General features: G+C 39.8%; 1 protein-coding gene across 2 annotated transcripts in view; it reads left to right on the top strand.

Annotated features, from left to right (window-relative positions):
* The first annotated feature begins 5,973 nt into the window (after positions 1-5,973).
* The window catches only part of CRH (corticotropin releasing hormone), a 128,535-nt gene continuing 122,542 nt past the window's right edge, over positions 5,974-11,966 (top strand). The window contains exon 1 of one of the 2 annotated variants that reach the window (XM_047073989.1): positions 5,974-6,154. The gene's annotated coding sequence lies outside the window, so the exon portion shown is untranslated. Of the gene's footprint in view, positions 6,210-11,966 lie in introns of both variants that reach the window. The other variant, XM_047073988.1, reaches the window with a different exon arrangement.

The following is an 11,966-nucleotide window of genomic DNA, read 5'->3' as shown; positions in this document are numbered from 1 at the left end:
TCAAATGTGTGGTTTTCTTTCAATTTAATCATGTCCTGCTTTTTGTTCCCTAAGGTCTGAGTTCTTGTTTTACATGCTGAGGGATTTATTGATAACAACCTGCATTTTAGGTCAATTTACATAAGGGAGATTAAAATTATGATAATTCCTTTGCAATTCTGATTGTTGGTTTTTTTTTTTTTTTTTTTTTAAAGTAGGCTTCATGCCTAGTGCAGAGCCCAGTGCAGGGCTTGAACTGACAACCTGAGATCAAGACCTGATCTGAAATCAAGAGTCACAAGCTTAACCCACTGACACCCAGGTGCCCCCGATTGCCTTTTGATTATATTATTTTCTTTGGTTGTCAGGTCATTTATCATTTAAATGCAGGTCAACGCAGGTTGAGCATTAAGGTGAAGGATTCTCCTTTAAAAACATTTCACTCGAGGGGCGCCTGGGTGGCTCAGTCAGTTACGCATTCCACTTCAGCTCACATCATGATCTCTTAGTTCCTGGGTTCAAGCCCTGTGTCGGGCTGTGTGCTGACAGCTCAGAGCCTGGAGCCTGCGTCTGGCTCTGTGTCTCCCTGTATCTCTGCCAGTCCCCTGCTCATGCTCTGTCTCTCTCTAAAAAATAAACATTAAAAAAAACCCTAAAAAAAAAACCAAAATAAAAACATTTCATTCCAAGTTTCAGTGTTAGTACTGGAAAGCAATTTAGAGATTGCTGGCCCACACCCTATGTACTGAAGATGAGAAAACTAGACACCTGAGAAGTTACATGATTAATTCAAGGTCACTCATCTGTGTAGGGCAAGTGATGGACTCTGGATTAATAGATGAAAGGTGAATCCGCTGAATGTCATGATCAAAAAAGAAGTTATACATCCTATAGAAAAGTTGGTTACTGTGACGATTATTTTGTTTTACACTTTGTGGCTTTGATGTTGTGTAGACAATTCAACTTTTTGTATTTGTTCTCCAAGGTGCTTAGAGATCTCACGAGTACACTTCTATGTAGAAGGTTCTAGATACTTCTACCAGATACAATTTTATGCATTAACTTTTGTGGCTCAGATATGGTTTTGTCTAACTTCATGATTCCCATCTGCTAGTTTAAACCAAAAAACTCAGTATTAGTTACTGGATTGACCAATATAATCTCATTTGGTTACTTCCATTTCATGGATGGGTGTAAATACATTGTATTCATTACAGCTTTTGCTTATTTAATTGTGAGATAAATAAAGCCCTCCAACTCAAATATAATATTAAGAAAAAGCAAATGAATTGATGTATGCTCTTATTAAAGTGGTAATCATTGGGAAAAGCTAAAAAGCCTCTTTGCAGATAGGTCTTGCTTGCCTTCCTTTGCCCATTTCATATAGAAATCTTACTTGGGGAGCATTCTGACCCTTCTAAAAAACATTAAAATTTTCTTTTTATTATAAAGTATACCATATACGCAGAACAATGTATATAAACCTATGTGCATAGTTCAAATAATTGTAGTAGTTTTGCCTTTTTAAAAATGTGTTTAAAAGATTTTTTTAATGTTATGGGGTGCCTGGGTGGCTCAGTCGGTTAAGCGTCTGCCTTTGGCTCAGGTCATGATCTTGTGGCTCATGAGTTCAAGCCCCATGTCAGGCTCTGTACTGACAGCTCAGAGCCTGGAGCCTGCTTCGGATTCTGTGTGTGTGTCTCTCTCTACCCCTCCCTGGCCCTCACTTTCTTTCTCTCTCTCAAAAATAAATAAACATTAAAAAAATTAAAAAAAAATTTTAATGTTTATTTATTTTTGAGAGAATTTTTTTTAATGTTTATTTATTTTTGAGAGACAGCGCCGTGTGTGCGTGTAAGTGGGGTAGGGGCAGAGAGAGAGACACAGAATCTGACACAGGCTCCAGGCTCCAAGCTGTCAGCACAGAGCCTGACACCAGGCTCCAACTCAGAACTGTGAGATCATGACCTGAGCTGAAGTCAGACACTTAACTGACTGAACCACGCAGGCACCCCCAAAAATGTTTTTCTTTTTAATTTATTTTGAGAGAGAAAGAGAGTGCACACATGCAAGCGAACACACATGGGGAGAGGGAGAGAGAAAGAAACCCAAGGAGGCTCCATGCTCTCAGCGAAAAGCTCAGTGTGGGGCTCCTTCTCGCTAACCATGAGATCATGAGCTGAGCTGAATGAAGAGGTGGACACTTAACCGACTGAAGCCACCCAGGTGCCCCATTTGGCTTTTCTTTATAGAATCACACCTGTTTGTATTCTTCAACAAAAAATGAAGTATTAAAAACTCTGTGTTTTATAAAATGGGATCATGCAGTGAGTATTCTTTCATTCTACACTACATTTGCATGTTATCTTTCATTCTACACTAGTGACAGTCATTTGTATTGTTGCATGCAATTGTAGTTTAAAAAAAATTGCTGTATGGTATTGCAGTTATGTAACTGTTCTACAATATATTTACCCATTCTACTACGGATGGGTATTTAGGTTGCTTTCAGTTTGTGTCTATTATGAATGATGTATTACAAATAAATCTGTATATATCTTCTGCTGAACACTTACAAGGATTTCTTTTATTTTTTAATTTTAATTTATGAAAAAAAATTTAATGTTTATTTATCTTTAAGAGGAGAGAGAGAGTGAGCAGGGGAGGGACAGAGAGAGAGGGAGACACAGAATCCAAAGCAGGTTCCAGCTTCTGAGCTGTCGGCACAGACAGAGCCCAATGTGGGGCTCGAACCCACGAACTATGAGATCATGACCTGAGTCAAACTCAGATGCCCAACTGACTGAGCCACCCAGGTGCCTTTACACGATTTCTATAATGTTTACATCTAGGAGGGAATTGCTGGGTTACAGTGCATGCTCATAATTAAATTGATTTATAATAATTATTATAAATGCTCTTTTCCAAAGTACAGTTTATCTTATTTGCAAAGTCTGCATTTATGATTTCTCCTACTTGACAGAATTCATCTGTAACTCCAAAGTCTATACTCATGCTGTTTTCATGGTGAATTACAGACAGGTGCAGGGTGGTAAAATATTTTGAGTTGCCAGTGTGCACACTCCCAGCTGAGGCTAAATAAGGTGACACTGCCTTCTTGTTTCAGCCCTCTTACTATAAACAAATATCCTTTATATGTCTGTTAGTGCCAAGTTTTTCATATTTTTGTGCTTTTCATTGATTTCACCATTTAAAATGGCCCCCAAGTGTATGCAGTGCTGAAGTACTGTCTAGTATTCCTAAGCACAAGAAAGCTATAATATGCCTTACAGAGAAAATATGTGTTTTAGATGTTTCCTTTAGGCATTAGTTATAGTGCTATTAGCCATGAATTCAATGTTGGTGAATCAACAATATATATTAAATAAGGTGTCTTTGAACAGAAACACACATAAAACAAGTTTATGTATTGATTGGTTGACAAAAACATTGTGACTAGAGACTTGCAGGGAACTATTCCTTTCCTTCCCCCAGGAGCAGTGGGTTCACCATTTGCTAATTCAGTGTTTGTGGCAACTTTATAGAACATAACTACTCCCGATAATGAGAATCAACTGTAGCTGGATATATTTGCACTTCTACCAGCAATGGATGAGAGTTCCCAGTGAGCCACATTCTTTTATTTTTTCCAATGGGCCACATTCTTGAAAACATTTCTTAATGTCAGATTTTTAAAAATTTTTCCCATCTTGTACATGTGCAATAATATTCCATATATATGTCCTTTTAAGCCTTTTAAGTTTATTTATTAATTTTGAGAGAGAGCATGAACAGGGGAGAGGGGCAGAGGGAGGGAGGGAGGGAGGGAGAGAGAGAGAGAGAGAGAGAGAGAGAGAGAATCCCAAGTAGGGATTCTCTCAGCAGGAATGTCAGTGGGAGCCTGACATGTGGCTCAATTTCAAAAACTGTGAGCTATGTCCTGAGCTGATATCAAGAGTCAGACCCTCAACCAACTGAGGCACCCAGGGGCCCCTCCATATATATATGTTTTGTGATAATTTCTCCCAATCTGTGACATGCCTGTTCATTCTTACTAATTATGTGTGTGATTCTCTTCCTTTTCCTTCCTCTTCTAATGGTAGCAGTTATTCCCTTATGAGGCTGCCATAAAACAGAAAATAGAGGGTATAGAAATCAGAGACTATGCATGATTCACTTCCTGTAGGTTTCTGTACTCCTTCAAAATAAAGATTCTTATATGTCACAAATTCACTTTATAGACAGTAAATTCAGATTACATATTAGAGTTATACTGATCCACAGCCTCAGTGTTTTTTGTTGTTTTTTAATGAGCTAGTCAGGGGCCAGGCACAGATCTCTAGTGAAATTAACAGTGAGCATTATCCATTTTTGGATTCGTGGGTTTGATCTCTTTATTCATGGATCTTGTCAGTAGCACCTGTGCTTTAATTTATTTCTATGACCAACCAGGTAGTAACTGAAATCCTGCTGTTCTACCTATGCTAGGTGACATGGGGTAGGCAAAAGACGTATAGGATTTGGCTTTTGCCTGCTGTAATCTGATAGCACACTTGAACAGACAGGACCTGTGTGACTGCAACATACTATAGAATATCAAAGTGCATAGTACAGACATTTAGAAGAGAATTTAGATTTAAACATGTGTCAACCATTGATACACAACAAGTGCACAATAAGTAAAAAGGGAGATTCTTATTCCTTATTTGGAGATTGCATTATCCACCTTTTTTCAGCTTTTATCTGAAAGTACTATTTATGTATTTATTTGCTTTCTTACATTTTTTTCTGTCTACCCATATGAATGTAAATTTCATGAGCTGCTCAGGTTTGCTATGAGGAGAACACGTTGTAAACAAATAGTTACACGTTTGTGGGATAAACGATATATGAAAGGGGTATTCTTTGTGCTATTGAAACATGGGCGAGCCTGTGGCCTGGCCTCAGCGTACAGAAAGAACTCTCTAGATGAGCTAACGTTTGCCCTGTGCAGGAAAACCTCAAGCATACATTTACTGAAGTGGGTAGATGGATCAAAAGGAGTGCATATTTAACATTTTGTTAGATATTGCTAACTTGCTACATTGTGTTTTGAAGAAAGAGTAGGAGTTTATCTGGCAGAGAAAGGTACAAGAAGGATGCTATTCTAGGTGAAGGGAACAGCAGGGGCGAAGACATGGCGTGTACAAACAATTGTGCAGTTTGGTGGGATGTGTGGTGGGGAATGGCCAGACACAGGACTGTAAAAGAATTTAGGGCCAAGTTAAGACTTGGGTGCGCTAAAGGCAGTAGGGGCAGATCTCTCAGTGGAAGTAATTTACATCAAACTTTAAAATGTGAATAGGATGTGAGGTAAAGATGAGCAGGGACATGGATTCATTTCTGTGGATTGTATCTTACCTCCCCCCCTCCTTATTTCCTGGATGCCTGCCTTACCTTCCCACCATTTATTGAGTACCTGTTACATGCCAGTCACTATTCTAGGCACTGAAGAGAACGAGGCAAAGTTCTGCTTTCATGGAACTTGCATTCTAGCGGAGGAGATACAGAATGAACAGGTGAAAGAAGGAGAGGAAGGAAAGAAGGAAATCCAGATGATGCCATGGAGGAAATTGTAAAGTGAAGTTTGAGTGCAGGGTGAGAGGAGGGGAGGGTGGCTCAGACGGCCTGGAGGGCAGATGTGGCACTTACCTCCTGCCACAGCCCTGCCCTGCCCCAGATGGTTGCAACCTCACTGATCGGCCAGGATATGATTTCTCTCCTCTCTGAACTCACCTTCTGATCTCATGATACCATCTCTTGCTGCCTTCTACTTTTCATTTTTCATCTCCTGTTCCTTGTAAACTCCTTGAGGACAGGCTGAGCTTTTCCATGTTTGATCCCACACTAGAGCACAGTGCCTTGAAGCACAGAACTCTAATTTTAAAACCATTGCCGAGAAACTTAGCAAATTACATTTGTGGTTTTTTTCTCTTCTCTTGATTTTCAGGTCATTGCATGAAACATGGTCACTGTTGCATCCTTTTGCTCCAGCTGAGTCGTGCCCACCTGCGTCTTCAATCTTTGCGTTGACAGCTACATTGTTCCACTCTCCAAAAGACGAAGGACCTCTCAGATTGTGCTCCTTACCTCATAATGAGAATTAGCAGCAGGCCTGGATGGATTCGTAAGCAATGTGAGCCTGCTCTCCTGCAAATGTCTTTAATAATAGATGATGAGAAAGGCAGAAGGTGCGATATGTTCATTTCTTTATTATAGAATGTCCCTGTGGGTTTTCAGTGCCTAAATTTAAACTAAAAAAGAAAGAAAGCTACAATTTTGGGCACTTTGTTTGCAAGGAAACACTTTCAGTGTGGAGTGCAATAATGGCTCTTTTGGTTTCAGATGGATTTCCAGAGTTTATGGAGGCAACTTGTTTCTTGGTTTAATTGGAGATATTTTTAATAAGGGTGATGTGAGATTATTTGTGACCAGCTGATTTAAGCAGGAAATGGATTATTATTAGAAATACGGGTTAGATCCATCTTGAAACCTTCAGAAAATTATAACTCTAGGCCTTTGTAGGAGAAGTTATTTTTTTCTAATATGGCGGTAAAGATGTGGTGGTACCAGCTTTTAGAAACGTGGGGTGTTAGAACTGGAGAAAGCATTACTGATCCAGCCTCTTCATCCAGTAGATGTGAAAATGAGATCCAGAGCCATAAAAGGACTTACTGAGGATCGCTTGTCCCAGGCAGTGATTGAGGCATGCTGACAACTTAGGTCTTTTAACTTGTGCACATTTCCCTCCATCTTTGATATGTGATAAGTAAAAGAGCTTGGTGGACTGTAAGATGTTATACATATGTGAACTGCTATCATCCCATCATCTCAGGGTGCTGCCTCTTATCCTCATTTGACCACTGTGGGCCTTAGCTTACTTGTGTATAAAATAGGTGACCTTAGTTGATATCCCACTTCTCTTCTATGCCTAGAATTCCATTCTTTCATGAGTCTTTTTTAAGAAAATAGAGATTGTGATTGGGAGAACCTTGGAATTCACCAAGAACCTCTAGACTTTTGCCTCCATCGACTCTTCTTCTGCAGTCTCACCTCTTGCCACATCATGCCTATCTCATTCCCTGACCTACTGGCTGAACTAAAAGTACAGCTCCCCAAGTGTCCCAGGTTTTCTCATTATCTCAGACCATCTGCACATGATGTGCCCTCTGCTGTCTCTGCCCTGCTGACTCCTGTTTGTTCTTTAAGGCTCGGTTTGAGCATCAGCTTCTCAGGAAGCCTTTTCCGATGTCCTCTTATAAGCTTCTCCAGAACCCAGTGCTTCCTGTAGTAACTGTCTACTTAGATGTCTCATTCTCTCTCCTTCCAACCTGTGAACTCTTTGGTCTGAATACCAGTGTCTGCACTGTGTCTGGAATATAGGAGAGGCTCAATAATTGTTTGTTTTTAATAATACGTAGATAGATTGCTGATTGGTTTTCTCCAGGACATGACGAGCAGTTCCACACTAATGCCCATGTCTTGTTTTTCAGCAGAGTTTGATTTCTGGGTACTGGATGGTGGGCATAGCCCATCTATGTCTTGGATGGAATAATGAGGGTATTACGATTCTTTTTCATGAGCCACCTCTGAACATTGCCCCTGTGAAGTCCTTTGGTGCGATTTATTGGTGGAAGAAGCTCAAGGTGAATGAATTCTGAACCTTCATCACTGAGGATAGCATGAAGCTAGTCACTTGCCATCTGGCATGGCCTAAGCCCATGTTTCATGGAGGGGGCTCCGGAAAGATATGTTGCAGACCCAAAAAATGAATGGCTCCTTGTGAGTTTACAAGATCTAGTGTACATTAGCAGTCTCTTTAGAATGCTGAGGAGATAGGTGTAAGGCTTCTCTCTGCAGCTGGAGGATGGGGAAAGGTCAGCCATTCTCCAAAATTCTGAGATTTCTCCGTCTGAGTTTGCTGAGTTGCTTCTAAAGTATGTTAACTCAGGCTGCTGCTAATTGCTGCTAGTTACTGGTAAATTGCTGGCAGTAGCAAATGGCTGTCCTGGAAGAAGCAAAGGCATATCTTAAGACAGCAGGAGTGGGGATAGAACACTGTAAATGGCACTAAGGTGCTAGAAGACCCAGAAGCCTAGTCCTAGGCAGCCCAACAGGCCCATTAGCAGGGAAGCCTAGAAGGAAAAGCCCAAGGCCACTGAGATTATGGGAATGGTGTGATTCTGGGAGGAACGGGGATTCTGGTGTGTTAATTTTCACACAATGAATGAAAGCTGGCCACTAAGCTTGAGGAAAGTTGTTTCTCAACACCTTAGTGTGTCTGAATTCTGAAGGAATCTAGAATAAAATAAGATAAATAATACCAGATGGAAATAAGGAAATTCAAGATTGTGAAAATTAATGGAGGATATGTACACAACATGCAATATAAAAGTAATTCCAGACTGTTGAAATTACTTAATTGTTGGCTTTCTCCTCCTCTCTCCAGCATAGTTGTGAGGGAAGCTTTTCCCCTTCATCTCTTCTTTTCTAGGCTGGGGTGGGAATGTGGATGTGGGCATTCCTTTCTATTAACAGAGGGAGAGAGAGGGAGAGAGAGAGAGAGAAGACAAATGAACATTGCTAACCCAGAATTCAAGCAGTGAGGCTCTTCTACCCTATCTGTACCCTATCTAAATGTGTTAAATTACCCTGATCACTTTTCTCTTCTTTCTCTCTGTGTGTTATAAATGGATTTTTAACAAACCATTCCACGACCTCCTCATAGTATTTTTGGCATTTTTGGTAGCCTGAAATGGCATCAAGATAATTTTCTATAGGACACTGGTAGATATTGGCTATCAGAACCTCAGTGGGACCCTTGACAATTGTGCATGAGATCCTTGTGGGCAGAGATAAGCTGGGAGGTACTATAAACAAAGAGACTTCTGTTTGCTGTTGGAGCAGTAATCTGTGACTGGTGCTCCAGGTAGGAGGTTTCTGGTCATGCTCCATCTCTATGGTCTATTCTGGTGATTAGGTGAAGACACACAAGATAAGCTAATCAAATTTAAAGATGTGGTAAATATTGAAAGGTTTTCATGTTGGAGAGAGATTTCATCTGTTCTGATTCTGAGTTGAGTTGTGGGAAATCAATTCCATTTTGGGCCCAATGATGGGATGTAATGGGGAGGGGCAGTGTGGGGACTGGTCATGGAATAGAACAAGGTGCTGTCGAGTCCACAGAACTCTGAGTGAGGTGAGGTGGGGAAGAATGAGAACAAGGCTCAGTCCTAAAAGGTGTGTATGGCAGAAGGGAGGTAAGAAAACAAGTCCCAGATGAGGAGTTCCACAGAGCAGGTGAACAAAACCCAAGGTACCCTAGTAGAGAGGATCAGTGATTTCCCTGGAGAATATGAAGGAAACTGCTAACCCCCAGCATACTGGGAACCAGATCTTTCTAGTATTTAGGGTCTTCTATGCCTGTGATAAGTCAGCCTGGCTCACTACATACTATTCATAGATATAGGGAGTATGGATACCCTAAACCTGTTCCAGCAATCACTAGAGATTCTGCCCTCATACTGTTCCTAATCAGTTCCCATCCTGATTCCTTCAAACGCTGAATCACTGTGATGTGAACCTTTGGGCTGAGATTTTGAAACTTCGCTTTTTTAAAGAAGTGTTTTTCAAAGTTGTTTGACCTTGACCCTCAGTAATATATATTTTCACATCACAATCCAACATACATACATTAACATATACATATATATGAAACCAAACCAAGAGTTTAATGAAACTAACCCTTATCACATTAGATGAACTCTAATGTAGTCGATTCCATTTCACTTAAAAAACTGCTAATCACAGCACAGTAAATTGATGTGCATCCCACTAATAGGTTGTGACCCATAGTTGGGAAAAAAATAGTGTTAAAAGATTCAGGCTTGACTTTTGCTCTTTTTGCTGTGAGGCTACTGTGCGGGCTTGGGTAGCAACCTCTGACCTTTATCTCATGGAACCCAATCCCTGACACCAACCAAATGCCTAAATTTCTTCCTCACAGATGACCACAGATGAATGGGAACTTGCTAGGGAACCCAAACACTTATGACCCAAATAATTTGCATGTATTTCTTCATGTGATTCTCTTAATCATCTATCCATTTGAATATTTTTTATTTTTCAAATTGTTTTCATTTATTTATTTATTTTTAATATTAAATTTATTGTCACATTGGTTTCCATACACCACCCAGTGCTCATCCCAACAGGCGCCCTCCTCAATGCCCATCACCCACCCTTCCCTACCTCCCACCCCCCATCAACCCTCAGTTTATTCTCAGTTTTTAAGAGTCTCTTATGGTTTGGCTCTCTCCCTCTCTAACTTTTTTTTTTACCTTCCCCTCCCCCATGGTCTTCTGTTAAGTTTCTCAGGATCCACGTAAGAGTGAAAACATATGGTATCTGTCTTTCTCTGTATGACTTATTTCATTTAGCATAACACTCCAGTTCTATCCATGTTGCTACAAAAGACCATATTTCATTCTTTCTCATTGCCAAGTGGTATTCCATTGTGTATATAAACCACAACTTCTTTATCCATTCGTCAATTGATGGACATTTAGTAAGTGTAGGGAACCCAAACACTTACGACCCAAATAATTTGCATATATTTCTTCCTGTGATTCTCTTAATCATCTTATCCATTTGAATATTTTAATTCTTCTTTCACAAATGAGGAAAATGAGGAGCAAAGATGTTGTGTGATTCATCAGTGGTTACAAAGGTAGTAAGTGGGATAATTGGGACCCATAATTGTTCAACTATAGTTTCATAATGTGCCTCTCCTTGTACCAATGAGACTCGTACCCACTAATCTCTCTTATAGAGCAACTCTGGAGCTTGAATTCCTTTTCTCTTTTCCCTCTTGAATCTCAAACCCTCTCTTTGCTATATATGCCACTGGAGTAACTCAAGAATGAAGATATTATGTAGCAAATTTTTTTTGTCTTGTACACATATGTTTGGTGACTGTCCTCAGTCCTGTGGGTAACAGTATATACAACCTTGTCTTATCCTGACAAGTATTTCCTAAGCAATATTTTGACTAATGCAAAAGGTGGCATCACAGAAGCAGCTGTCTGTTATGTTGTCTCCAATGACATATGCCAATCTTCTTCCTTATATTAGGAACAGGAGGTATATATGATTTATATCCTCAAGCCATGCCTGTCCAACAGGTGAAGTCTCTGTTGTTAGTATTTGACATATCCTTTATAAAGCCTAATGTAAGTACAGCAGAATGTGAATGGTAAAATGGCAGACAAACCAGGATCTGGTAAAATTACTTATTATCCTATATCTTCTTTTTTGTTTTAATGTTTTTATTGATTTTTGAGAGAGAGAGACAGACAGACAGACAGACACAGTGTGAACTGGGGCGGAACAGAGAGAGAGGGAGACACAGAATCTGAAGTAGGCTCCAGGCTCTGATTTGTCAGCACAGAGCCGCATGTGGGGCCCAAACTCATGAACTGTGAGATCATGAACTGAGCCGAAGTTGGAAGCTTAACTGACTGAGCCACCCAGGTGCCCCCCTATATCTTCTTTATGGATGAAATAAATGTGCCAATACGTGGAATATGGAGAGATCTAGAATTTTAGAGCTTCAATGATTTGTGTTCAAATTTGGGGTCAATGTCTTTGTGCTTTAAGGATATGTGGTGGTTGGGAATGGTTTTATTGCTAAAAAGGACATGAATAAGTAGACAAGATTGTAGAATTATTTCAAGAGAATGGAAGCTTGGTCACTTAGAAAAAGACAACCTTTTTTTCTAATAGAATGAATAGACATTTATTATAGACAATTTTGAAACAAAAAAATATAAAGTAGAAAATAATATACCCTTAACACCCAAAGTTGAAATAAATGTATTGGCACATTTATTTCATCCATGAGTCTTTTTTTCAGTTAGCAGAGAAAGACATGTATCATATGACTTCAC

The sequence above is a fragment of the Lynx rufus genome, unplaced genomic scaffold, assembly GCF_022079265.1.
Source record: "Lynx rufus isolate CCGP_SWC_20201006 ecotype Redwood Valley unplaced genomic scaffold, mLynRuf1.p SCAF_12, whole genome shotgun sequence".
Lineage (NCBI taxonomy): Eukaryota > Metazoa > Chordata > Mammalia > Carnivora > Felidae > Lynx > Lynx rufus.
The sequence above is the reverse complement of the archived record's forward strand: the minus strand, read 5'-3'. Positions and strand labels throughout refer to the sequence as shown.